Source organism: Stylophora pistillata, chromosome 4 (genome assembly GCF_964205215.1).
Source record: "Stylophora pistillata chromosome 4, jaStyPist1.2, whole genome shotgun sequence".
Lineage (NCBI taxonomy): Eukaryota > Metazoa > Cnidaria > Anthozoa > Scleractinia > Pocilloporidae > Stylophora > Stylophora pistillata.
This window is the reverse complement of record NC_142522.1, coordinates 37,563,553-37,577,925: the sequence shown is the minus strand read 5'-3', so window position 1 is coordinate 37,577,925 and position 14,373 is coordinate 37,563,553. Positions and strand designations below refer to the sequence as shown.

General features: G+C 39.7%; 1 pseudogene across 1 annotated transcript; it reads right to left on the bottom strand.

The window, feature by feature from the left end:
* Positions 1 to 169: 169 nt before the first annotated feature.
* LOC148733585 (uncharacterized) lies at positions 170 to 13,765 on the bottom strand (annotated as a pseudogene). The gene is made up of 12 exons (XR_015999721.1): positions 13,552 to 13,765; positions 11,186 to 11,391; positions 8,779 to 10,434; positions 5,693 to 5,926; positions 5,437 to 5,545; positions 4,928 to 5,031; positions 4,589 to 4,704; positions 4,353 to 4,426; positions 3,613 to 3,887; positions 3,213 to 3,511; positions 466 to 582; positions 170 to 250 (listed from the first exon to the last, which is right to left on the bottom strand). The product of XR_015999721.1 is annotated as an uncharacterized LOC148733585 (transcript).
* Between the last annotated feature and the right edge of the window lie 608 nt (positions 13,766 to 14,373).

Genomic DNA, 14,373 nt, shown 5'->3' with positions numbered 1-14,373 from the left:
GTTTTCTATCCTTTCTGGTTCACTCAGGCTGAAGTCCTGGCATTCAGAGTAATACCTAAGCGCTTCTGGGATATATAGCGTGAAGAAATTCTTGTGACTCAAACTGTTCTGCTCTTTGAGCTCTTCACCTATCTACAGCAGAGCGACAATAATAAATGGTCATTTGAGACAAATTTGAAAAACAGTTTCATTTACTGCTAGAAGGCGCCCTGCAAACCGCGACGGGAAGAGAACTTCAAAACACAAAATGCTGCGAAAAAAAAAAAAAATCAATGAATAAGTCAAGGCAAAACAAAAGCTGGTACATTTTTTTGCAAAGCTAGATCATGAAATTTCTGATGCGACGTTTTCGTAGGACGTAAACACACGACGACGACTGATTTCCTGAAAAACTGGGCAACACGAGATAACATGAATTATGCAACAACACGAAATAACGCGCACAGCCTCAAGTAATCTATATACCGTATTTCCTTGAATAGGCGCCCACCCCTCGGCCATCCAAACTTCAAATGCGCTGGAATTTTTCTTGTTGACGAAGGGGCGTCTCTGGGTGTGCCACCTTAAAGTACAGCCTAATGACTATGATCATATAAAGACTTTAAAAATACAGAATTGCTGGGTTATACTGCACTTTTGGGTGTACCACCTGAAAGTACAGCCTAATGACTATGATCATATAAAGACTTTAAAAATACAGAATTGCTGGGTTATACTGCACTTTTGGGTGTACCACCTGAAAGTACAGCCTATTGACTATGATCAGAGAAAGAGTGTAAAAGTAGAAAAAAATGCTGGGTTGAACTGCACTTTTGGGTGTGCCACAATAAAATACAGACTACTGACTACGATCATATAAAGAGTTTAAAAATACAGAAATGCTGGGTTATACTGCACTTTTGGGTGTGCCACCTTAAAGTACAGCCTATTGACTACAACCATAGAAAGAGTGAAAAAGTACAAAAAAATGCTGAGTTACACTGCACTTTTGGGTGTGCCACCTTAACGTACAGACTACTGACTGCAATCATATAAAGAGTTTAAAAATAGAGAAATACTGGGTTATACAGCACTTTTGGGTGTGCCACTTTAAAGTACAGCCTTTTGACTACAATCCTAGACAGAGTGTAAAAATACAAAAATGCTGGGTTATACTGCACTTTTGGGTGTGCCACCTTAAAGTGCAGCCTATTGAATATGATCATAGAAAGAGTGTAAAAATACAATAATGCTGGGTTACACTGCACTTTTGGGTGTGCCACCTTAAAGTACAGACTACTGACTACGATCATATAAAGAGTTTAAAAATACAGAATTGCTGGGCTATACTGCACTCTTGGGTGTGCTACCTTAAAGTACAGTCTATTGACTACGATCATAGAAAGACTGTAAAAATACAAAAATGCTGGGTTATACTGCACTTTTGGGTGTGCCACCTTAAAGTACAGCCTATTGACTATGATCAGAAAAAGAGTGTAAAAGTACAAAAAATGCTGGGTTAAACTGCACTTTTGGGTATGCCACCTTAACGTACAGACTACTGACTACAATCATATAAAGAATTTAAAAATACAGAATTGCTGGGTTATACTGCACTTTTGGGTGTGCCACCTTAAAGTACAGCTTATTGACTATGATCAGAGAAAGAGTGCAGAAGTACAAAAAATGCTGGGTTAAACTGCACTTTTGGGTGTGCCACCTTAAAGTACAGACTAGACTACGATCATATAAAGAATTTAAAAATACAGAAATGCTGGGTTATACTGCACTTTTGGGTGTGCCACCTTAACGTACAGACTACTGACTACAATCATATAAAGAGTTTAAAAATAGAGAAATGCTGGGTTATACAGCACTTTTGGGTGTGCCACCTTAAAGTACAGCCTGTGTGTCTGTGTGTCTTTATTGTTCAAAAGATAAAATTACATATCTTATGTTACATCTAATACAGGAAGTACACTTTCACAAAGCTACATTATACTTAAAAACAATTCTATTAAAAAATGTATTCTTAAAACGGTTTGTGCGAATAGCGGGCATGACAGGGGATTTATTTCTCAAATTATACCTCGTGATCTTGGTCTCAGGGAAGTAGGCTCTAAGAGGATGGCTCAGGATAGTTGAAACCTTGCGACAAATTTTGTGATCTTGCGTTTTAAGTAAGTCACCTATCACTAATTTCTTAGATATGTATTTACGTTTAAAACAACGATCTAAAAACTGCTGGGCTATAGTTAGCTCTGACTCAGAGGCCCCATGCACAGATAGAGCATAAGTGATATTAGGTAGGACAATGGAATTAAATAAAACATCTACTTCTGCTTGGCTACATCCTTCCTTGCGGAGGCATCTGATAACGTATAACCCTTTATTAGCTTTACCTAACTTTTCTTTTAGGTGAGTACTGAATTTGCAGTTCGGCTGAAACGTGAGACCAAGAATGGTTATTGTACTAGTCTGAGGTATGCCAAAAATACTTTTGTAGGCCTCGGCAGTGTGACCTTTTTTATACATAATAAGCTCTTTACATTTAGTAGAATTTGAATTCATTCTATTTTGGCTTGCCCACTGTAAAAACTGATTTATTTTAGCCTTTTGACTACGATCCTGGAAAGAGTGTAAAATTACAAAAATGCTGGGTTATACTGCACTTTTGGGTGTGCCACCTTAAAGTACAGCCTATTGAATATGATCATAGAAAGAGTGTAAAAATACAATAATGCTGGGTTACACTGCACTTTTGGGTGCGCCACCTTTAAGTACAGACTACTGACTACGATCATATAAAGAGTTTAAAAATACAGAATTGCTGGGTTATACTGCACTCTTGGGTGTGCCACCTTAAAGTACAGCCTATTGACTATGATCATTGAAAGAGTGTAAAATAAAAAAATGCTGGGTTATTCTGCACTTTTGGGTGTGCCACCTTGAAGTACAGTCTACTGACTACAATCATAGAAAGAGTGTAAAAATACAAAAATACTGGGTTATACTGTACTTTTGGGTGTGCCACCTTAAAGTACAGTCTACTAATTAAGATCATAGAAAGAGTGTAAAAATACAAAAATGCTGTGTTATACTGCACTTTAGGGTGTGCCACCTCAAGTACAGACTTCTACATATGATTAATAGGAAAGGTAATAAATACTAAATACTAAATAAGAAAGGTAACTAGTGCATACTGTGAAATTGAAAAGGAAGCAAGTACTTACAAATGGTGCCCATTTCAAAAGCGCTCTCTGACGAAACATCTGGGCGCTGCACAATAAAAACCACACCTCATAACTTAAAGAAAAATAAACAAGAACTGTTGAACCACAAGTGAAGGTACTTGCCAATGCCACCTCTGGTATCAAAGACTTACATCAACATGGGACTGACAAAATGTAACAGTTAAGAAAAAAATTCTTAGCTGTGTTTACATCTGTGTAGTTAAGCTTCAACTTGTCCTGCAGAAGGGAGAATCCCACAATCTCTTCAAGGTTTTAAAGAATTTCAAATGCTGTTGGATCTGAAATGTGTTTTATCACAATGGGAAAAATAATAGATATACCCACAAAGTGAATCAATTGTAAAATACACACAAAGCCAATAATTTGACCACTCACGCACCCGACATAGAGCTAACATGAATATTCTGCTTTGAAATAGCAGACTCCTGACCACTCTTCTTCTTCACAGAAATTCTATCACCATGAAAAGACTCTGGGCCAAAGCACTTCAGGGCTTGATTGGCTTCTGGAAGTGAACCAATCTTGTAGGCAATCAGACCGACGGATGCAAGCAACTGCTCTGTATTGCACATCTCCATATGTAGTGCACACAACTGAATGCTAGTAAACTATTCATCGAGGAGAAAAAGGAGACCATCCCGGATTCCAGTTGATCTGCAAATTATGGATAACAATGGTGCATTTACAATAATTAAATTGTGAATGGGTACCCCAAGAGGAGCAGGGATGGTGTAGTGGTGAGAGCAATCGCCTCCCACCACTGTGGCCCGGGTTCAATTCCCGAACCTGGCGTCACGTGTGGGTTGAGTTTGTTGGTTCTCATCCTTGCTCCGCGGGTTTTTCTCTGGGTCCTCCAGTTTTCCTCCCTCGGCAAAAACCAACGTTTCAAGTTGTGTCCCCAATTAGCTTCAAGCTAAATACCCCTGACACTATTAAAGTTTATTATTATTATTTATAGATTGAAATAAATAGTCTTACGAATATCATGGCAATAAATAAATGGCGGAAGGTGGCTGCTCTTACCAATGCATCAACTTTGCTACCCAAAAGGCCTCAAGCACTTCCTACATAAGCCTGTGCATTATATAATGATCATGAAAGGCTAAACTTAAAGTATACCAGCCTATGTTACATTTGCTTCGTAGGCATTCTAGGCAGGTTTCATCTGGGGCCACTTCATGACATTTGCAACCCTAATGGGAAATGAAATTACCTCAAAATAAATTAATATTATCTTACAAAGTTTTGTGGTTGCATTATTAGTCTAGAGAAGACTGTAGCTTGTGTATTGTAACTGATGAACTTCAACTAAAAAATGCTCATTGATCCACATGTACACCAACACGAATACTAACCCTGATTGCATTGCATATAAAGCAGAATTCTACATCTACCCCTCGACCACCAAGTTGAAAATCAAGATCCCCTTTCTTTACCAAAAGAAGGATCAGTGTTTTGTAGTCCAATGAAACTAAGATATGACAAAAAACAACAACAATAAAGAATTATGATAAGACATACCCCTGGTACATGTAGAAAATTACTTATTGTTTAAAATAATGGTCACTGATAATGAAAAAAAAAACCCTCAATTAAGTTTCTAAAAAGAAAGTCAGCATCTTCCCTTTTAAAAAGATTAAGGTTAATGTTCTTGCAAATAACCTTTATGTAACAAAATGATAGGAACATCTTACCATCAAATTCTACATTGAACTTCATGCCATCAACAAAAATTCCTTGGTTCTTGATGATTCTCTTTTGTTCATTTAGATCCTTTAAAAGTACCTTCAGGCTTTCCCTATCAAAATAACATTAGGCATGAAGACAACCGATGAAACTTGTTGTTTATTCAGAGCATATGTTGGGGTAATGTTCTTATAATGCAAAAGGATTTGCAGTTTTTTTCCTCTTCCTGTAATTCATAATATGTGGGTATTTATTTTATTTTATTCGTGTGTGTGTGTGTGTGTGTGTGTGTATTTATGTGTATTACATTTGTCAGATCTTAGAGCCAGTACTGGAAATTGAGTCAACAATACAACTATGAACCCTGTAACATATGTTCTATAAAACTATAAGCTTTCAGTAAGGAAAGCTTCATAAGAAAGTGTCTCTACTGTGCAAATTAAAAACTTTGTAACCAGGTCAAGCAAAGGAGAAGAAGTATTTTAGTGACATAAAATAATAGAAATTAATGATGAACCTGTTTTCTTTACAATTGGCAATGGCCAGTGGGTAAACTGACTCTGCACTCAGTATGTTGTAAACAGGGTTAAGACGGGGAACCAGACCTACCAACACCTGATTTCTACCTGATCATAAAAAAATAATAATAGAAATGGTTAATTTCATTCTCACTCATGGGAACAAAAATTATGCACAACCACACACTTAATCTGAGATAAGGTATTGTTTTATAATTTATGGCAGCAGACTTAAACCTGACAGTCAGTATTTACCACAAAAGGGTCTTCCATCTATCTTCATGAGAAGTTTGAGAGTTGGTGAGCACACATTATGCAGCCTTTGTTGCGGACAATCAACTCCGAAACAGGAAACAAATCCACCTGATAACCTTGTAAAGGAGAAGGCACCTTTTTCACATCCATGTATTCTTTACAAACTCCAAAGATCACTTTTTTGGCTGCCTTCATTTGGTTAAGGTTCAACAATATTAGTGTGTCAGAGGATTTCTAAAACGGAAGCCAAAGAAAGAAAGCAAAAGAAAAATTAAAACAAAATTAACATGAAAAATACATCTGATATAACTGAGTGTAGTATACACAGTGTGTTGCAACGTCTTAGTGAGAAGCAGCTGACTTTGAATGCTGAAAAATGCACTTTCCGAATGACTAAAGTGGTATTCATGGGTCTTTTGCTGAGTAAGCATGGCATCGGCCCAATGGAGGAAAAAGTCAGAGCAGTTGCAGAGGCAAGTCAGCCTCAGACACCCTCAGAAGTCCGTAGCTTCTTGGGGCTCGTTGGATTCAGTGCCAGGTTTATACCCGATTTTGCTACCACTGCTGATCCCCTCAGAAAACTTGCAAGAAAAGGGGAACCGTTCGTTTGGGGTAAGGAGCAGGAGCAATCGTTTCAGAGATTGAAGAGTCAAGTTGCAAGTGCACCAGTCCTAGCTTACTTCGATAAGGACAAACCCACCCGTGTTATTGCTGATGCAAGTCCTGTTGGACTTGGCGCCGTGCTGGTGCAAGAAAAGAATGGGGAAAGCCGTGCCATCTGTTATGCCAGTCGCAGTTTGAGTCAAGTGGAGCGTCGTTATAGTCAGACAGAAAAGGAAGCACTAGCCTTAGTCTGGGCTTGTGAACGCTTCCACCTCTACTTGTACGGGCTTCCACAGTTTGATCTGGTGACAGACCATGAAGCACTTAAAGTCATCTATTCAAGGAAGTCTAAACCTTCAGCCAGAATAGAGCGCTGGGTTCTGCGTTTACAACCGTACAACTATCAAGTTTGCTATGTGCCTTCAAGAAAAAACATCGCAGATGCCCTTTCCCGACTGACGAAGATACCTGCTTCAGACAATTCCGCGGAAGATGATGGATATGTACGCGCGATAGCTCTACATGCTGTCCCTGCTGCATTGAGAATCAAAGAGATTGAACAAGTCTCAGCACAAGACTCTGAGTTGCAAGCACTCAGGAATTGTCTCATCGAAGGAAAATGGGACAATGCCCCAAAGCAGTATTTGCCAGTGCGCAATGAGTTGACTTTTATTGGCCATGTAATTCTCCGGGGGACAAGAATTGTTATACCCCAAGCACTTCGCAAGAGAGTCGTTAGTTTGGCACACGAGGGGCACCAAGGAGTCACAAAGACAAAGGAGAGACTTAGAACAAAAGTCTGGTGGCCTGCTATGGATCGTGATGCCGAGAAAAGATGTGCAGAGTGTTACGGGTACCAGATGGTTACAAAGAACGTTCCACCCCCACCATTGAAGTCAACACCGTTACCCAACCAACCATGGGAAGAAGTAGCTGTGGATCTAATGGGTCCGTTACCTTCTGGGGAACATTTGTTAGTTCTCGTTGATTATTACAGCCGGTGGATAGAGGTTGATGTTATCCGAACAACTTCCAGCAAAACCATCATTCATTGCTTGAATGCCCAATTTGCAAGACATGGGTTGCCTAAAGGTCTGCGTACCGACAATGGCTCAAATCTTGTATCTAAAGAAGTAGAAGATTACCTGAATGAAATGGGGATTGATCACCATTACACAACACCTCTATGGCCAAGAGCTAATGGTGAGGTCGAGAGGCAAAACAGGTCGCTTCTGAAGTCCATGAGAGCAGCTCATGCAGAAGGAAAGAACTGGAGAGAGGAGCTAAACAGGTTCCTTTTGGCATGCAGGTCCACGCCACATTCAACCACAGGAAAGAGTCCCGCCGAGTTATTGTTTAGGAGAAAGGTGACAACTAAAATGCCTGAGCTAGTCAATGTTGAAGAGGAGGAGGTAGAAGTGAGCGACCAAGCCGTTCGTGATCGGAACAATCAGAGAAAGCAGTTTAACAAGGACTATGTGGACAAGAAGTTCCATGCCAGAGACCGAAATGTGAAAGAAGGAGACAGTGTTCTGCTTGAGAAGAAGAAAGAAAATAAGCTGTCACCTTGCTATGAGAAGGAACCATATCAGGTGATATCTCGTTATGGGGACCAGGTGGTGTTGCGATCGCCTCAAGGTGTCCAGTACAAACGCAGCCTTCAGCATATTAAGTCCTTTAATATGCCAGATCTTGAAGAACAGGAAACGCCACAACAGGACGCTAAACCACGGACTGAACATAAGTCATTTGAGACGCCACCTGTGGCAGAGGATCAAGTACCAATGGCTGAATCACCACCAGAAGATGTACCTTCTACTGTACCTACAGCTGAGCAGCATGTGAGAAGATCCGGCAGAATTACGAGCCGTCCAAAGGCTCTGAGTGACTACGTTCTGTACTAAAACTAGTGACATTGGCATTTTCATATTACTGTTCGTTGTTATTACATGAGTGACATTGAAACGTTGTTTTATAAGCTGAACGGCCAAGGCTATGTTTATGTTTAGCGTGATTTTTGTCTTGAACATTTGGAATCGAATTGAACTTTTACGGTGTCTAAACAAAGTGGAAGTTTGTAATGTTTCTGTCTTTCGAGGTCAACCATCTAAGCGAAGAAAGAGAGGGAATGTAGTATACTAGGACAGCGGTTGTTTATGTAAAAGTATACATCCGGGAAAGTGTGAGCGCGGGAAGATCATTAAAGAAACGTGTACTGGGTGTACTGTTGTTGTTCGCCTTCGTGGCTGCCTTTTGTGGCATACTTCTTCATTTTTAGACACTACACTGAGGTTTAAAAAAATTAGCTATTATCATAGTAATAGTAAATAATAATGAGACTTGCACTTCTTCTACCACTTTCAAGCCTTAAATTTGTTACTGTGGAACTGCTTCCTAGTTGGGATAAATTAAATCTGAGTGCAGACATATCCTTTCCAAAAGAAGCCTCTTAAGATTGATAACTAATAACAGACCTTACTTACCCCTGTCCTTCCAAGTTTGGTGATATTGATTACAGCTTGCCAAGTATTACCAGATACCCTTGCCTTGGTCTTGAAATATAAGAGCACCCAATCTGGAACTAGGAGGCTTTCCATGTATAAGGAAAATTGTTTCATCATCAACAAGCTCTTCCACCGTCTGTTTAACTCCTTTCTTTAGGGCCACATCCTCCACAATGTCATTTACAATAGCCTTGGCCTCAGGATCGCCAATTGCACACATGCTGGAAAGCACCGTTGATAAATTTTCTCGGCTCCTTTCACAGATGCCTTGTGCATCTTAATTGGAGAACGCGGCTCCCCCTTTTCTTAATAAGGAAAGACTTTTCGGTTCTGTCCTCGTGTACCGGTTCACAAGAGCCAATACAAAAGACCGAACAATACACAATAGCTAACCGATGACTCCTAAACAAAGAAAGAACAATGGTAATTCCCTCGTCAACCAGTACACCAGGACAGAACCGTCTTTTCTGGGGTCTCCAAATCATTCCTTTCAGAAATCTCCTTTAGATTAGGAGAACTAAGACTGCCACTGTTTGGAGGAGTCAAATGAACCGAGACAGGCATTTCTTTCGTACTAGGCGGAGTGTTGAATTGAGGGGTCATTGTAAGGAGCCGAGCTGCACGTGGTCGCTCGCAATTCAAGTCGTTGCCGTCTCCCTTGAGGGAACTCAAATCCAAGCCATTCAAAAATTCTTTAACTTTATAAATCGCGGCGGATCCTCCCTCTTCAGAACCTCTTTTTTTCCTCAGAATAACCGATACAAGCCCAAAAGACGAGCAAACAACTTCAAATGCGCTGGAATTTTTCTTGTTGACGAAGGGGCACCGATTGAGAAGCCGAAGTTTGTCGCTTTTAATTCGGCAGAAATCTTCTGGAAAAGTCGTCACGATCGGCGATCGCTTAAAATATTGCAGAGGAGTAATTCCACAAAATTCTGTCGTGAGCACATACCTGCCCAGTAATTATGCTCGCTCAATGCATCACTGACGACGCGAGAGAAGGTCGATAAACCTTTCCTCTGCGCCATTTTTGGGTTTTTGGGGAAAATAACTAAGAAAACTACATGCACTACAAAGCAATCTGGGAAAAAAAAAAAGAACATTGTCCAGATCCAAAAAACAGACACTGTCCAGATCCAACCGAAAGGGGCGCTAACGATATTAACCATGCAAACGCTGACATAAAAACCACATATTTAATTGGATTAGAACGCCTGGGGAGTTTGATGTGTACTTCCAGTGCAGACGATTTGCGTCCCCTCATGTGATAATGTAAATTGGCCACCATGACTTAGAAACATCTTTACAGTGGCCGATTTACATTATCAATTACAAAATATACCAGTAACTACACATTTGTCATAACTATTAGTGCTTGGCAAAGATTTCTGATATAATTATTTAGAGACAAGTATGTACAGTAATTTATCATGGCATGAGTGCTGAAAGTTTCTATTAATCACTGAACGTTCTATAAAACCTCTCTCTGCTAACCAATGGTTGATCTCTTTTATCACATCGGCACAAAAATGACAAGCACTGAACACACCCAATTATTAACCTCTCTCTTATCTTGGTGGTACACCAGAAAAACAAGATGAAATTTGTAAAGCCCTGGCTGTTGATCCCAATGCCCTGGAAGAAAAGCATACAAAGTAGATTTAGTCATACAACACCAGGGTACCATTCCAAAAAAGCTCTCCCCCTCCCCATCCCACATTGATGCCCATCTCTCCTCCCCCCCTTCCAACCAACAGAAAAAGAGATGGTACCAACAAGCCATAAATTTGGATAATAGTAATGATATGTAAAATATATGGAATTGTCTTTTACAGACAACCAATGGGTTTGCAAAATTAACAAGCAGATCTTTCATTGAAAGATATAAGAATGCTAGGAATGCCCTAGGAAACATATAAATTAATGTTACCACCATTCAAAAGTAAACATTGATCTGTATTAAATAACTGCATGCTTTTTGGCAGTTCAGAGATTATTTACCCATTTGAAAACTGACCTCAGATGTATTGAAATTTTGATTACAAATTTCACTACTTTGAAACAAAAAAAAGACTCAAGTATCTAGTCTGCACACACAAAACTTAGAATATTCATGTAGTTCACAAACATGTACTTCTGCTAGTCTAGTCATGACATAGATCAAAGTATTTTTTAGTTAGAAATGTTCTTTTGTGTAGCTTTGAATCAACTGTTCAAACAAATTTGTAACATTAGAGATGGAAAGAAAAGAGCAATTGAGACTCTTGTGCCAAACTTGGTGATTCTCCAAAGCATGCTCAAGACCATAGGTAAGGTGTAGCAATTAAATCTTAATATTACAGGTCCATTATATTTATTAGTGATAGTACAGGGCATTGTTACTTACGTAAAGAATTTCAAGCCATTGTAAAGAAGAATCCAGCTTCCCTTGTTCATAGAAATGTGTTAAGAGGAGGAAAAATCTTATGGTTCCCCATATATGCTCCAAGACAAATACCACAGGAATAAATGTTAACTTGTGGTGATCATTCTTGCAACATGAGCAGATTTCCATGTAAAAAATGCACTTCCTGGAGAAAATCTTGACTTGAGCTAGAAAAAAAGAGAGGAAAGTGTTGATTGCAGTGTAACTGTGCCAGTTCAAGTTAGACTGATTATGAAGTGAGCAAAAAGGAAAAGGAAGCTACAGGTGGCAAGTGAAGGAGTGTATAGGCATACACTGAAAATTAAAGAGAACCAAGTTGCATTAGCTACCAGTATTAAGCTTAAGGTGTAAATTTCCCTGCTGACTTCATTAGTACATAAAATGCAAGGTATACACTTAGTTATAGGAATCTCATATCTTTCTTGTCCTCAATGAGTTAAAATTACTTGGTCCAGCCAGTTGTTTATAGGATTCTGAACACTGGACTGAGAAGACCTACTTTAGTTGGAGTGCTGACTGAGTTATTATCATAATGTTACTATTTTGGCATTAGACACATCTTTATATCAATGTGCATATTCTCCATACTGTTCTATATACTTAGTTTAAGATGCTGACATGGATAATTCGTTTAACAGTGAACAGCTTCTTTAGTTGGTGATCAACTCCTTAATATTCTTATGACCTTGATGTTTGATTCAGGGCTTCTAGCATAGGGAGAAACTACTTGCTAGTCACTCACTCAGGTTAAATTTGACGGTATCTCTCTCCACTTGAGGGTATGAACTCAGGGAAGAAACTGTCATGCTGGGAATACTAGTGGAAGAACCATGGAGGGGCTACATTTCCAGTCTCCTTTCATACAAAAGACTGGGTTAAACTTTGCCAGGCACAAAGGGGGTCACTTGGCTAAGGTCAGACTTGACTTTTTTTTCCTCAGAAGACATGTGCTGGAGGTGGGTCATGATACAAAGGAGGTAATTGTTCCAAAAACAAAGGGGAGTGACAGGATTTGGTTAAATTTATTTCATTTATAAACAAATGCTAATTGATGTTGTTGTGTTCTTGAGACAGCTATGCACACTTAACTCTCCCTGTGGGTCTGTTCCCTTAAAGGTATAAATAAGCCAGGATTATTGGCAAACTATCTGGGAAACTTGACAAAAAAGCTGGAGGAGATGACTTTGATAAGAATTTACACCCTTGCACTTTCATGCAACAGAAAACAGGATAAGCTCAGCCTCAGGTTGGGCCTTTTTTGCTTGAGTGCAAAAATAACCTTTTCCTCCGAGCACTCTTTATCAAAAGTTTTCCACCATAATTTCAGTTTTTTAATACCTCTCTTCTTATGCGCTGCTTAATCAAAATGTAGAACACGGTCATGGTAATGTATGTTATGATGGTCCAGCCCTCTCCTGAAATGGCCACCCAGATTCACATTGTCTTCCAAGTTTTTTCCTTCCAGATGCAGCACTTGTACCCAGTTTCAAAGTTTGCCAAAAATTGAACTCCGTTTAAGAAATAGGCAACCACAGTGATCACAAAAGGTGCTCCCCAAGCCGATATGTGAAACAACTTTATGAACAGTCTTTCTGATTCTATGGAAATCCTTCTGCAAATTGTTAAGTAAAAATAGAAGGACAAATGTACTGTTCAAATGAGCGACGAAACAAGCGCCATAATTCGTAGTATTTGTGCGATGATCGGAGGCGAAGTAGGAAGAGTGGAGGCCAAGTATATATTTAACGCTCTACACTTGATGGGAAGAGGAGCTTACAAGATCAAGGCCTGAGGTCAAATGAACTGTTGCAAAATCACATCAGGATATTTATAAGTCGAGCGCGGTTGCTAGGTAATAAGAGGATTTAGGGCTAATCCCACAGTATTGTCACCTCAAGTGTTGGGACGAAATAACCTGTTGATCCCAATCTGTCCTCCAAATAATCTACGATGGTTGTGCCTGCAAATAGGAAATCGGCGACCGGAATAAACACGATCATCCTACGAGCGGTCGTTCGTAAATCGGGCGACATCCAGAACGCGCCAAATTTACCCTGTTTCAAAAAAGGCTTCGGAAAAAAAAATCCAAATTTTGAAAACAAAGACTACTAGTCTCTGGGAAGTTCTATTGTTATCGCTATTGTTTTCAGATCTTTTCATTGAACAAAGACTGAATGCATAATTGATGTATGAGGTTATATGGTACTCTTGCCTAGTTTCTTCTACGTGCATGTTACGGGAATAACAACCTTTGATTCACATCCCCACATGTAAATTCGACATCGTCAAAAGGGAAAGTGAAAGTTAGCATAGAGATGTACAGATACCTTAAGAAGTCGCCCTCAGTAAAGCGCCAATGTTGATTCGTTTGATTTCGTTCATCCTTTGAAGCCTGAGCAGTTGGAGTGAGAAAACTGGACAACCCTCTTTTCAAATTTTAGGTCTCCAAAATTAAATGAAATGGTAGAGAACACGTGGGGGCAAGATGACTTTCATATGCAATGCTGCCAGTGTAGCCATAACAGGGATTCCGTCACACAATGATGGAGGCAGAGTAACCCACATGTGACCGATCCCCCCTCTCCCCTAGGAAAGCCGCATCTATTTTATTGTCGTCCGTGCGAAGGGGTGGGGAGTTTGTGCATCGCCTAGCTGGGCTGGGGTGGGGAATTTGAACCGGAACTTGAGGTGTTTAAAATTCGCAAGCGAATGGCCCACAAGAAAACGTCTTCAAGGTCTAGGTTGTAAGACTTGACAAGAGATCAGTTTAAAATCTTTCAGCTTTGTCATTCTATTAATAGACAAGGTCGTTGATTTGGCCTTTTATAAAATAAAATTGGATAGAGCATTTGAACACATTTTTGGCCTCAAGGGCTGGAATTCGAACCAAGCAATCTACTAAATTCTAAATTTCCGAGGAGTTACACGGAGGATTTGTAGATCGACCCGTTAGCAGCCTCGCGGGGTACCGCTGGATTGGGTCGCCTTTTTAACTATTGGGGTTGCATTTTCATTGTGTTACTACAATGGACTCGCAGCTTTTCGGGGTTGTTTTATTTTTTTATTTTTATTTTTTTGGGGCGGGGGAGGGGGGGGGGGAGATTATTCAGGTAAGTTTTGAAGATTTAAAGATGAGAAGATATGTGGAT